Source organism: Heloderma suspectum, chromosome 5 (assembly GCF_057233095.1).
Source record: "Heloderma suspectum isolate Gila_16-S chromosome 5, 16-S_ref, whole genome shotgun sequence".
Taxonomy (NCBI): domain Eukaryota; kingdom Metazoa; phylum Chordata; class Lepidosauria; order Squamata; family Helodermatidae; genus Heloderma; species Heloderma suspectum.
Window position 1 is genome coordinate 51,173,805 of NC_139462.1, and position 13,449 is coordinate 51,187,253.

At 42.4% G+C, this 13,449-nt stretch overlaps 1 long non-coding RNA gene across 2 annotated transcripts in view; it reads left to right on the forward strand.

The window, feature by feature from the left end:
* LOC146343881 (uncharacterized) overlaps window positions 1-9,985 on the forward strand; it is a 28,533-nt gene extending 18,548 nt beyond the window's left edge. The window contains exons 3-5 of one of the 2 annotated variants that reach the window (XR_014792063.1): window positions 2,058-2,109; window positions 2,456-2,561; window positions 9,222-9,905. This is a non-coding gene — a long non-coding RNA (uncharacterized LOC146343881). Of the gene's footprint in view, window positions 1-2,057; window positions 2,110-2,455; window positions 2,562-9,221 lie in introns of both variants that reach the window. The other variant, XR_014792064.1, reaches the window with a different exon arrangement.
* The last annotated feature ends 3,464 nt before the right edge of the window (window positions 9,986-13,449 follow it).

The following is a 13,449-nucleotide window of genomic DNA, read 5'->3' on the forward strand; positions in this document are numbered from 1 at the left end:
AAGGTTCTCTTGCCACTCGCTGCCGTTCGGGCGGTCCCAGCGCAGGCTTTCTCCCATTCACCCAACAAAAAGGTCGGTGGCGCCAAGAAAGGGAGGCGTGCGCCGAGCTTGTCTTCCCGGTGTGGCGATTAAGAGCAGGCAAATGCCACCTGTCTGGCTCAGAGCCTGCCATATCCGAGTCACGGCACCATTTATGTTGCAGAACTCAGAGTCAGAGAGACCTCGGAGTGAAGGAAAAAGAGTTTCTTTATTTAACACGCGGGCTTAAGGCTGGAATCATTTCCAAAGAGCCAAAAGCCCCGATTTACATCAGCACATTGTTTTTATAGATATTGTGACACATAGGAAACAGCTCCTCCTCTCCCTCCCGTGTGGGATTGCAGTCCTCAACATTTCTTCTCCTAGCACTATTGTTTATAATACAAGAAATGGGTTATAGGGTAGCTATGATAAGCAGAGAACAGAAGAGAACATGATATACAATTCTATGACCTTAGCCTTTGTTGACAAGATAAGAAATTCCTGTGTCTCGTCAGCTTACAACAATATATTTAAGGGAGAAAGAGCTCAGCAAGAACATGAAGCATGAGACTGCATGAGGCTACTTAGTCTGACCCTCGATATGGCTGCTATAGTCCTGCTTCATTTTGTACACCAAGGCCATGCTTGCCTGTTATCCCGGTGATTTCTTGACTTCCTACTTTAGCATTCCAATCCCCTATGATGAAGAGGACATCTTTTTTTGGTGTTAGTTCTAGAAGGTGTTGTAGGTCTTCATAGAACCGATCAACCTCAGCTTCTTCAGCCTCACTGGTTGGGGCATAGACTTGAATTACTGTGATGTTGAGTGCAGTGGGAACCCCTATATATAGACATATGCTGTGTGAAAGAAATAATTTGGCTTCAGGATTATAAAGGTCTGAATGGATTTATGCAGTGTAGGCTTACTGCTGCAGCATAGGTCTCATGGCTGTATGGAATTAGCAAACCTGGTTAAGGTGAAGCAAAGGCTGCTAGATAATTACTTTTATATATTGGGATTATGGGTCTTTTCTCTTGTTAAGACACTGTACAGATTATGCTATGGCTACCATGGAGGCAGCTAGGAGTATTTCAGTGTTAACACAGCACCTGTAACATTGGAAAGATGTGGACATCATTCCGGCAGCGTCCAGTGATGTGTAAAGAATGTATTGTTTCAAGGGTGATGAGGAATTGCATCAGCTTGGCTTAGATTCCCTTGATCACTATACTTCTAACTTATTCCTTGAAAACTAGAAGTTTTGATCCTGCATGCATGCAACATGAAGCAACCTGGAGCCAATAGACATGGAAGCAGGTTTTGAGGCGATTCCGTTTAAATACGGATTTTTGTGAAATAAGGTTAGTGCCTCCTGGGGCAAACGGTAGCCAGTAATGTGGTGCATACATTAAAAAAAATCTACTCGTTTGCATGGGGCAAACGAGTAGAACTGGATGTCATCAAATGGGTAGGTGCGGGGAAGTGAGGAGGCTTGCTCTCTGCCCCCACTCAGTGAAGCTTTTAAAATCAGTAAGGCTCTGCATACCTTTGTAGTTCCATATATAACAGCCTTGTTATGCTCCTCACCCCACTCGTGCTCAGTGAGTATTTAAAGGGACAGGCAGTGAATGAGCGCAGGGTCAAAACAGCATCCTTTCAAAGGAGCAGGGCTGACTCCCATCCCCAAGGCAATGAGTTACTTCCGGGTAGACAGAAGCCCCTGCCCCATGCAACTCTTCCCTTCCGCAAAACAGTGCCACTTCCACCAGCCTTTCCTGAAGCTACCTGAGGTCACATGGACTCCCAAACTGCACTGAAGCCGCTGTGACTGGAAAACCTGCCACAGATAGAGTTTTTAAAAAACAAACAAACCAGATTTAGGGCAAGAAGCGCCACATTACATACAGGGAGGAGCATGGGTCCTCTGACATGATCAATTTGGGGGTGGAGCAGAACTGGAGTAAAAGCTTGCTATAAAGGAGCCCCTGGCTGCTGCTACACAACAAACAACTAAAGGAATTTTATTTATCCTCAGGAATTTTCTCCCAGAGAGTTGGTTAAAAAGATTCAGAGACAGCAGCAATTTGGTAAGACTGTCTTGCACTTTTTTTAAGAATATGTTTTTCAATTGTTGTACAGTAAATATGCTAATTGCACAGGTGTGGAAATCCTGAGTGCTTTGTCATAAGTATATAATTGCCAGTTGCTTAATATTAATTCCCTTTGTCAGTCAGGGTGAGGCCCACTCAAAGGATGCTTCCTGTGGGAATAAATCGACATGTCTACTTTGGAAAGATACCCAGTCATTCTCAAACACTGCGCTAACACCCAAAATAATAGACATGTTTACTTGAAAGGAAGTACCATTGATTTTAACAAAGCTTAGTTAAAAATGGTAGAGGACGTCTAGAATGGTGTTTTGTCTTTTTCCAGGACCAGCCTCTCTGCCATCCTGCTTCCAATATTAACAGCTTCTGTCATCCTTTTGGTGAAGAGTTTGATGAACCTGAAAGCTTGCACAGCCTTTTGTGGCATTTTGGTTAGTCCTATTGCCCAACTGTGGATTTTGAGGGGGTTTTTCTCATGGACCAGCCCGCCTATCTTGGGGGGGGGGTGTTGTTTTGTTTTGCTTTTATAAACCGTTGAGTGACATAAGCTATGATTCCTTGGCTGTTGTAGGCACACCCTCCTTATCTTACTCTAGGGAGCTCAGGGATCCACCACTGCCGCTTCCCCCATTCAGAGAAGGGAGTAGGTGGGTGTGCTTACATCTTATCACACATTCTTCCTGCTGGTCCCAGAGAGTAGGTGGGAGGATGGAGTGAGTGATAAGGCAGTGAGCGTTCATGTGCTGACTTTGATCTTCAATCCCCAGGCAGTATTTTTCTTATTTTTATTCCTCAGGACATACTGGTAATTTCTGTATTTGTATTAACCTCACCTCCTCCAAGCGATCTAATACACATGGTGTACAGTCAGGGCCAGAAATATTGGAACAAGGATAACTGTTTTGGTAGTTGGCGTCTGTACACCACCACATTGAAGTTGAAAGGAAACACACCCAGATGGGAGCGAAGTCAGGACTTTCAGCTGTAATTCAAGGGGTTTGACAAAAGTGGGACACTAACCATTCAGGAAGGACAGCCAGTGGCATACACACAACCCCATCGTTGGTGGCTCATAAGTAATGGAACAAACCAACATCATTTCAAACTGAAGGATCACCTTTAATACCTGGATGAAAATCCTTTGCAGTCAATGACTTCCTGAAGTCTGGAACCCATGGACATGACCAAATGCTGAGTTTCCTCCCTCGAGATGCTTTGCCAGGCCTTCACTGCAGCTGCCTTCAGCTGCTGCTTGTTTATGGGTCTTTCTGCCTTCAGTCTGGTCTTCAGTAAGTGAAAAGCATGCTCTATCGCAACGGTTCTCAACCTGTGGGTCGTGACCCCTTTGGGGGTTGAACGACCCTTTCACAGGGGTCGCCTAAGACCATCGGAAAACACATATTTCCGATGGTCTTAGGAACTGAGACACCGCTCCTCTATCCGTCTCCAGGCGGGTCCGCCCAAATGCAGATAAGCCCACATACGAGTACCCGGCGTGATGACATCATCGTGCCAACCCCATCACATACACCCCATACAAATATAGGTGTATGTGACAGGGTTGGCGCCATAATGTACTTATGCGGACCAGTCACACATGTGTAGAGAGCAGCTACTGCGTAGAAAGCAGCTGCTGTGATGAAAGCAGCTACTCTGTTAAAAGCAGCTACTGTGTTGAAAGCAGCAGTATTGGAGGTAAAACGACACTTCATGAATTATAATTACTGGGTAAATGTAAAATCATGTACTGTAAAATCATCAACTACTGCAAAAAAAAAATATCTGTACCATGGGAACTTAATCTGGATGCTGATCGGTCTTTTTATATTCAGCTGTGGTTGATGTGAATACTGCCCCCTTGTGATAGTAACAGGTATGAAAAAACAACAACACAGAATGGTAAATCACAGGAAACTTTAATGAACTGCATTGACTGAACTATGCCATGTATCATCTTTTGTATTATTAAAGCTATTGTTATATATTATTTTCATTAGCAAACCATCCCATGACAATGGATCATGTAGAGAAGAAAGTTAAGAAAAGAAAATATAGTGAGGATTTTTTACAGTATGGTTTTACCTCAATTATTGAGGCTTCATATTTGGTGGCACTCAGAATCGCCAGAGCTATGAAACCTCACACCATTGCTGAGGATTTACTGTTGCCAGCGGCCAAAGACATTGTTCGAATTATGATCGAAGACGAATTTGTTACGAAATTGAATGCAATTTCCTTATCTAACGACACTGTCCGTAGAAGAATAGATGACATGTCTGCTGATATTCTTGATCAGGTAATCCAGGAAATTAAATCTGCTCCACTTCCAATATTTAGTATCCAGCTTGATGAATCTACAGACGTTGCAAACTGTTCACAGTTACTGGTTTACGTGAGGTATATTAATGATGGCGACTTTAAAGATGAGTTTCTTTTTTGCAAACCTCTTGAAACGACAACTACTGCACGTGATGTATTTGATGCAGTTGGTTCATTTCTGAAAGAGCATAAGATCTCTTGGGAAAAGGTTTGTGGTGTTTGCACAGATGGTGCTCCAGCTATGCTAGGATGTGAATCTGGATTTCAACGTTTGGTACTGAATGAGTCACCGAAAGTCATCAGAACTCACTGTATGATTCATCGGCAAATATTAGCAATGAAGACGCTGCCACAAGAGTTACAAGACGTAATGAAAAGCGTCATAAGTTATGTCAATTTTGTAAAGGCGAGCACTTTAAACAGTCGACTGTTTTCGCAACTGTGCAATGAGTTGGATGCGCCGAACAATGCTCTGCTATTTCACACTGAAGTGAGATGGTTGTCGAGAGGAAAAGTTTTAAAACGTGTCTTTTTCAGGATGTTCCAGACTGTTGTATTGGCCACTCCCACTGTTTTGGCTATCTCTCTGATGGGTTTATTTTGTTTTCTCAGCCTAATGATGGCCCCCTTCACTCACATGGACACCTCTTTGGACCTCATGTGGGGAGTTCCAGTGAACAGCTACCAAATGCAAGTGTCATACTCTGAACCACCCCCAGGCCTTTTCTCTGCTTGATTGGTCATGGGGCACCCAGGAAACAGGCCACACGTGGCCATGCAGCTGCTTGTCAGCCATTCGTTCCATTACTTATGAGCCACCAACGATGGCTTCATGTGTATGCCACTGGCTGTCCTTCCTGAATGGTTAGTGCCCCACTTTTGCCAAATGCCTTGAATTACAGCTGAAAGTCCTGCCTCCACTCCCATCTGGGTGTGTTTCCTTTCAACTTCAATGTGGTGGTGTACAGAGGCCAACTGCCAAAACAGTTATCCTTGTTCCAATATTTCTGGCCCTGACTGTATGTATGTGTATTCTTGCCAGATTCATCAAACTACACTTTTACTATCTCACACATTCTCTCTCATTCCATCTGAAATGCACATACGCCTGCACATAAGCAACTAGCGACAGAATAAGAAATGGTGGGCCCATGACATGTTGAACACATTGCCACAATATTACACTATGTATAATCTCTCATACATAGTGGGGCTGTTCACACAACACTCTAACCTACACTCAGTGGTTGAGTGTGGGGTGTTTTGAACTGTGGGTTGTTTGTTGAACCGTTGGTTATCGTGTTGTCTGAATGCAGCCGGGGTGGCTTGTTAACCATGCAGTGTGTGGCTTATTTTCTCAAACAAGCCACCTTGAGAACACATGGTTTGTTGTTCGGTTGTTCAGAGTGGTTAATAAGCCACACTGCATCGTTAACAAGCCACCCTGGCTGCGTTCAGACAACACAATAACCCTCCCTATGGAAAACATGCTGCATTCAGACAACACGCTAAGTCACGGTTCAAAACAAGCCACATTCAACTACTGAGCGTGGGTTAGCATGTTGTGTGAACAGCCCCACATTCACCAATCACATGAATTTTCACTTTTACACATACAGCTAATCTTTTTCCTCTCATTTAAACAGCACATTATCTGCCCACTCCCCAGACACACAAAGAGAGCCAATACTTCTGTCTTTCACACACAGCTGCATGCACACACACACACGATATCCACACCGGTCTGATTTGTATATCTGCTGCAGCTATACCTACAGACTCCAATGGTGGGATGGTTGACCTACATTCTATTCCATATCCCCATATTTTCTTTAGCTGAAAAGTCCACTACCGCCTGCTACCCCACAGCTTCCTGCTGTTGCCATACCACTCCCATTGTAGTGATGACTCATGATATATTGTTCCTTTCTTTGCTGCAATCATAGCATCATTTTAACTTTTTTGGCTTCTGTTGAGCACCCGTCACTAGAAATGCAAATCTCTTAAAAACGAAACAGCTTCCTATTTGTGGTCTATCAGAATCGCATATATCTCTTATCTATACCCTCCATAGAATCATAGAGTCAGAAGGGACTGTCAATATAATCTAGTCCAACCCCCTCCTCATTGCAGACCCTACAATACAGGATGCATTTAGAGCATCCCTCACAAATGGCCGTATCTTGGACTTCCGGTTGGGACCGATGTCACTCTGGCAGCTTCCCACTTCTTGTATCAAAAGTTTCGAGAACAGAAGATTTAGGGGAATGATTTACTCTGATAAAGACTATCTTCGCAATTTACGGAGCAAGTCAAAAGGTTGTATTTAACCCAAAATTCCATCACTGTAGCTGTAGATTAATTAGCTGTAGATTTAATTAATGCGTCACGGCAAAAAATGGAGACAAAAATTAATGAGCTTGAAGACTGAGTGGCAGGAAATGAAACTACAAATTTGTTTTAAAAATACCTCAGATAGAATTTCTTAACTGGAGGCCTTCATGAGGAGATCCAATGTATGTATTATTGGGATTAAAAAGTTGTCTAATGATGTAAAATTGCCAATTTTTGTGGATAAACTTTTGCATGAGATACTCCCTATCTCATCTGATTATTTACCTGATATTGAGCAGGCATTTCATGTGCCAAACGCTAAAGGGACTGATTACACGATCATAGCTCAATTTGCAAAAGTCTCCACAAAGAATTATATCCTGCATTTGGCAAGAGAGGGTGGAAGCCTTTCCTGCAAACAAGATAAAGTTATGTTATTTCCAGACTACATCAAAGAGGTGGTGAATAAAAGAAGGCAATTTATCAAAGCAAAAAATATGGCAAAACAAATGAACTTACAATATTACTTAAAATATCCTGCTACACTTTGTATTGTGTCTGAAAGTCAGATGAAGAAGTTTCTAAATCATGAAATGGCAAAGGCATGGCTGAACATAAAAATGTGTGAGAATTCTGTTACAACCCCTTGAACTGGAATCTTTAAACAAGCTTTGTTAACTGTTTGTGTTTAGTCTACATGATCCAGGCTAGCTCAGAAGATAAATGATTATTTATATATTTGTTTACTCTCTTTCATCTTTTCTTTTTCTTGCTTTTCTTTATATTTTTTATTTCAAAATAGATAATATATCTCATATAAAATATATTACTGACTGTTAAAGGTTTATGTTAAGTTTGATTATTATATAATACTATATTTTATTATTATTATTATTATTACTAATAGGTTTTTGGGAATGAATTGCAGACCTGTTTCTTTGATATAAGATTGATGATATGATATAGAAATGTAAGGTTGTTTACTAAACTCTAAGACTGTTAAGGTTATAGTAGGGATGTCAGAGAATTCCGCCACGGATCTTAGTGAGGCCGAATGCCAGTGCATTCGGCCCCCTGAAATCTGTGGCGGAACGGCCTGCCACTCCCCCGCCTCCCCGCAGATCCCCCCCGGGACGAGACTTACCTGGGGCGGATCTTCCAGGCGGCAGCGGCTCTGGTGGCGGCGGCTGGTCTTTCAACCGGCTGCCACTGCCGCCATTTCCAGGCTTGTGAAAAAAAAAAGACGTGATAGGCTACGTAAAGATTTACGTAGCCTATCATGGCTAGGTTTAAAAAAAAAGAAAAAAAAGACGTGATAGACTACGTAAATCTTTACATAGCCTATCATGGTTGGGCATGGGTTTTAAAAAAAAAAACGCGTACGCAAATGGCGGCGGCTACGGCCGCCGCCATTTGCGTTCCTTCTTTTTATCGTCTTAATCTACGTAAATATTTACGTAGACTGATGGCGAAAATCAAGCATAGCAGGCGCTATTTGCGTCCCCTTTTGATTCGCCATTTTAGCCTACGTAAAGATTTACGTAGGCTAAAACGGTGAATGAAAAAGGGACGCAAATAGCACCCGCTACGCTATTTGCGTTCCCCTTGATTTTCACCATCATAGTCTACGTAAATGTTTACGTTGATTAAGACGGCCAAAAAGAAGGAACGCAAATGGCGGCGGCCATAGCCGCCGCCATTTGCGTACGCGGTTTTTTTTGTTTTTTGTTTACCCAGAGCCCTCCGCGGCCGGAAATCCAGCTGCAGACGGCTCTGGCCTGGCTGGGCCAGGCCTGGCTGGCTGCTTCGCAGAGCTGCCGCAGAGCACAGCCGGCCGTTAGAGGATTCCGGGGGAAGGAACGGAGCGCCTCCCCCCCCGGCCAGGATTCCGGGGGGAGGGATGGAATGCCTCCCCCCCACCATCAACATAATCTGCGAAAGGTAAGTCACTTTCGTACATCCCTAGGTTATATAGTTTTTAAAACAGAATGGCATCGGAGGCCAGGGGGTATTGGAGTTTAAACTCAATTCTTTAAGCGGGAGGGAGAGGGGGAGGGAGAGGGAAGGGGAAAGAATTTTCTTCTTTTTTCTTCACTTCCTTTCCTCTTCCCTTTTCCTTTTTTTTTCTTCTCCTCTTTTTCCTTCTCTCTTTGTTATTGTGGTGTCCTCATCAGAATATTCTATTGTTGGGAAATTGAAGTATTGATCAGGTTGTTTGTAATTTTGGTATTGTTTATTTCATTTATAAAGATAAAATAAATAACAATATATTAAAAACACACACACAAATGGCCGTATCTCATAGGCTTTCTTCACACGGAGCTTTTATCCTGTGATTGAGATTGCTCCTTCATGGAAGTTTGCCAGCTCCTTACATGACGCCGTGACCTTCCAAGGCGTCTCCTACATGAAATGCCGTTTGTTCTGTTTTTAAATAGATTGCAGATAATGAGCTATCAAATTACCCCATTGTGTTCTGCTTGAATTCCCTCCATGAAAAGAGGAAAAGCGGCAAGAAGAGGAGCGAGATCAATGAAAGATAATGGAAGACTCAGCGACAGGGGAGGAGGGGGGAAGGGGAGAAAGGAAGCGGGTGTAAAAGGGAGTCATCGTGATCCTGCATTTAAAACGGAAGCAGAAAGCCACATTTTAAATGCAGGATTTTAGGTAGAGATGCCCATAAACTCTGTTTTCCAAAGCCCAGTCCTAAGAGACAGTTTTGCTTGGGGCTGTTGCTGGTAGCCACTGTTAAGCTGTTCACTGAGAATGACTCTTTCATATAGTTTAATTTAGCTTGATACTTAAACTTGACATGTTGATTATGTTCATTACATAGTAATGTGATCCTAGCCATAGGGGTGGGTGGCCCAGAAGACAAGCAAGCAAGCAAGCAAACAAGAAGAGGCTTTTAACCTTGCACCATGCTGCAGTACAAGCTGCCAAGACCAACAGATGTGAACATCTTGCTACAATCCAAGCCCAAATTATTAGCAAGTGTGAACTTAATGTGGATTGGAACAAATGTAGGTTTTAATGGTTAAAGATGTGGAAGTGTCATTTCTCACCATTCTCTAAGTGCGAATCATCTCACTGTCAAACAATAAACTTTCTCCCTTGTCCATAATGAATAATATGCTAATTCAAACACTGGAGAACATACCAGGGTTCTGTACAATTATCTTATTAAAGGTCAGAGAGACTGAAATTTCTTCCTTTTCCTTGTCCTGTAGTTCCCTTGTTCTTTAAGCAGAAATATTTCCATTGCAAATATCTTTTGGCATGTGTGAGGCAAAGCACTTTGGCTTGGGCATTTCTATTTAACAGTTGTTGTCTGGCAAAATCTACTGCTTCTTCAAGCTCTACCCAGTGGTTGAATAAGCCAGGCACATTTTCCCAGAAGAGTTAACCAATTCCTCACCATATGCTGCTACACGGGATGCCACATTTATACATTCATGAATATATTGGAAAAGCCACCCAAAATATACATTTAGATTGAATGTTCTTTGGGACAGGAAGCTGTCTTTTTGCTTTTGTAAACATGCATGTTACTATGTACTTTAATGACACTAAATCATCATCAGCATCTGGAATATGAGCACTCGGTGGGTTGGATCCAGATTTTGGTGAATGCAACTGGGATGATAGAAGCAAACCTCTCTGCCCACCCTCCCCACGGCAGCCCTTCCAGCCCCTGAAAATGCCATTCAGAGGGTTGGGGAATCCTGCTGAATGGGATAGGCTGTGGTATGGGAGGGCTGAGGCACCTTCTGTGAGCAGAGCTCGCAGGGACCCTCTTCCTCCTACACCACAACCTTCCCCATTTAGCAGGGTCCCCCCAACCTTCTGTATAGCAGGGTGTGTGTGCGCGCGTGCGCATGGACAGGTTGCTGTGAGGGCATCTCCTTCTGTACACACCTAAATCTAGATCCAACCTAACATCTGCAATGAAATTCAATTTAAGTCTGAATCTTGGGACTTGAGACATCCTCCTTATCTTTAGCTGGCTGGAGAAAATTGCTAAACATTAAAGAGCAATTATATTAATGAGAAAACAGATTATAGAAAGGGTTGGAATGGATAGATAAGTTCGTCTTCCTCTCTTCTCTCTCTCTCATACACATTAAAAAAAATTAAATGGTCTGTTTATTCTGAAAGCTTTTCCCATCGTTCCTATTTTTGCTCATGGGTGTGCACCCACAAACTATTCCAGTGATGAAAATAGTAGTTACTAATTACATTGCAGGAGTAACTTGTGGGTCCACCCCATTCCAAGTGCAAAAATCAGATTCAGTAATGTCAGAAGGGATCATGTGCCTAATCTAACAGTGCCACCCCATGCATATTTACTTAGATGTACACCCCACTGTGTTTGATGGGTGTTACTCCATAGTAAACATGTGTCAAGAGTGTAGGCTTGGGTCCCATATAATGTAGGGTTTCACACTCACACATGCACTATAGGAAGAACTTGCTTCAGTTGTTTTCCACGGGATGTCAGTGCAGCTAAGGATATAGCTGCCCCATCTGTTGATCACATGATGTGTCTCAGAACATACAGGCAAAAGCTGGTATAGTCTGCACTTAGTCTTAGATGAAGTGACCGAATAGGGGTGGAGTGCCTGTCCATGACTAAATTTACTCGCAAGAAATGCTGAAGCAGCAGGCGTTAGCCCCTATCCTTGAGTAAATGTGTACGCTTGCCATCTCCAGTGGCAAGTAGATGTGCTTACAAGTGATTTGGTTTGATTTGTCTCTCAGTATTTCTTTTGACTTTCATTGTTCCTCTTTGCATGTATGCAGTCACTGCAAACATGCAAAGAGCAATCCTGGAACAAAGAGCCAGAGGGATAATGGGGACAAATAAAACAAAATTAAGTACAGAGGTGCAGACATATGCTTAGTTGTTGCAAGCTTGTATTTAATTGCACAATGCTTTTTGCACTGTCATAGCTGGGCATATCTATGGGACTGGGGGGGATTAGTGATATTTTCCCTTCCGTCTTGCAGACTATTTTTGGCAAAGGAAAAAATCCTTAATAATTTCTAGTTGTGTTTTTTGGAAAATATTTGGATTGCCACCCAATACTCGGATTATATGAATGAAGATGGAAAAGGGAATCTAATAGAATATAAGAAGCCAATTTGTACAGAACATGCAGTGGTATTTATATTCTGTATACACAGTTTAAATGAACAACAGATCTTGATTTATTACTGGTCTTGAATTACTATCACTAAAGTTGTGGCTGCAGTCTTTTTGCCATGTTTTCCTCCAGTGTGATCCAAAAACATTTCTGGAAGTCAAGTCTAAATTTAAGCTGGTATGTTTCCTTCCTGTTTACAGCTTCAGGGGTTACTATAAATCTGAGAAAAATATACAAAACAAAAATGTTATTTATGCCAGAATCTGAATATTCACGTCTGCTGCTGTTCCACTCAGACGGGTCTGCACAACTGGTTACCTGGCAAGCAGAATACTTCTTACTACCAGCTATGCATGGCAGCTCAGTACATCCCAAGTGCCCCTTATTTTGCAATATGTATTCCTGGTAAATCACACCCCTGTTTTGTCCCTATTTTTGCCTTTTGGCAAAGGTCTTTGGAATTTAAATCTCTGAGTTGAGGGGTTGATGCATATTGTGTCTCATGCACATGCATATAAATGCAACCACACAAGCACTAAGGAATCATACAGTACTCCAGCCATCATAAAATGGCTTCCATGGAGGATGTGGCAGAGGAAAAGGTGGCAAAGGGAAAGGAGAGAGAGAAAGGGAAAGGTCTCCATGGCTTATCAACATAAGGAATGGTTGGGGATTCCTTATACAGTGTAGAATTCCAGCGCTTAGGTCCAATATTTATATTTTGAGTAATCGAGATTTTTTTTTTAAAGGTTACAAAGTTCCAAGCCTGTTTTGCAAACTTTTCGTTGTGAAGATATACAGTCTGTCTACTTATTAGGAAAAGTACAAATTGAAGCAGCAGCATGTGGAGCTGAGTCATAACTTGGCCTGGATCCTCAACATTTTTGTTTGGGTGGAACACTCTTATTTACTGGTAGCTTTTATAAGATTTTCTCAGCTGAATTCCTGGTCTCTTGTTAAATCCAATCCCTGTTAAAAATGCAGGAAATATTTTCCACCATCCTCATTTTTTAAAGCCTAGTAGATGGGCATTTTTGGCTCCCCTGCCCCCCCCCCCACCAATGCACACATAACTGCATTTATTGATTCAGAAATGTCCATCCCAGACATAGCATTTCAGTGGATGCAGTCATTTTTGAAGAGTTTTTCACAATAATAAACAACGCCCTGACCTGGCATATTTCAAGATATGAATCTTTGTCTTCACAGTCTCTTGCAGACCACCATAGTCTTTGTATATGCAATGAACCAGTCTAGCTGTCATCTGAAATCTAATTGCACAGTCCCTCAATTGAGGCTGGTGGCTCCAATGTCAATGGGGCAGTGAACCTATTCCAAGTTTCAGTCAGAACCCGTCAGCACTCTAAAGGAGCTATCCAAGGTGAGAAGCAGAGGTGCGTAATACTGTGTGTAAATACATCTCAGAGGTGTGTAATACTGTCTGCTTCACACAATGAAAGCAAAGCAGCAAAGTTACACATAGGACAACCTTCCCCCAACCTGGTGCTCTCCAGATGTG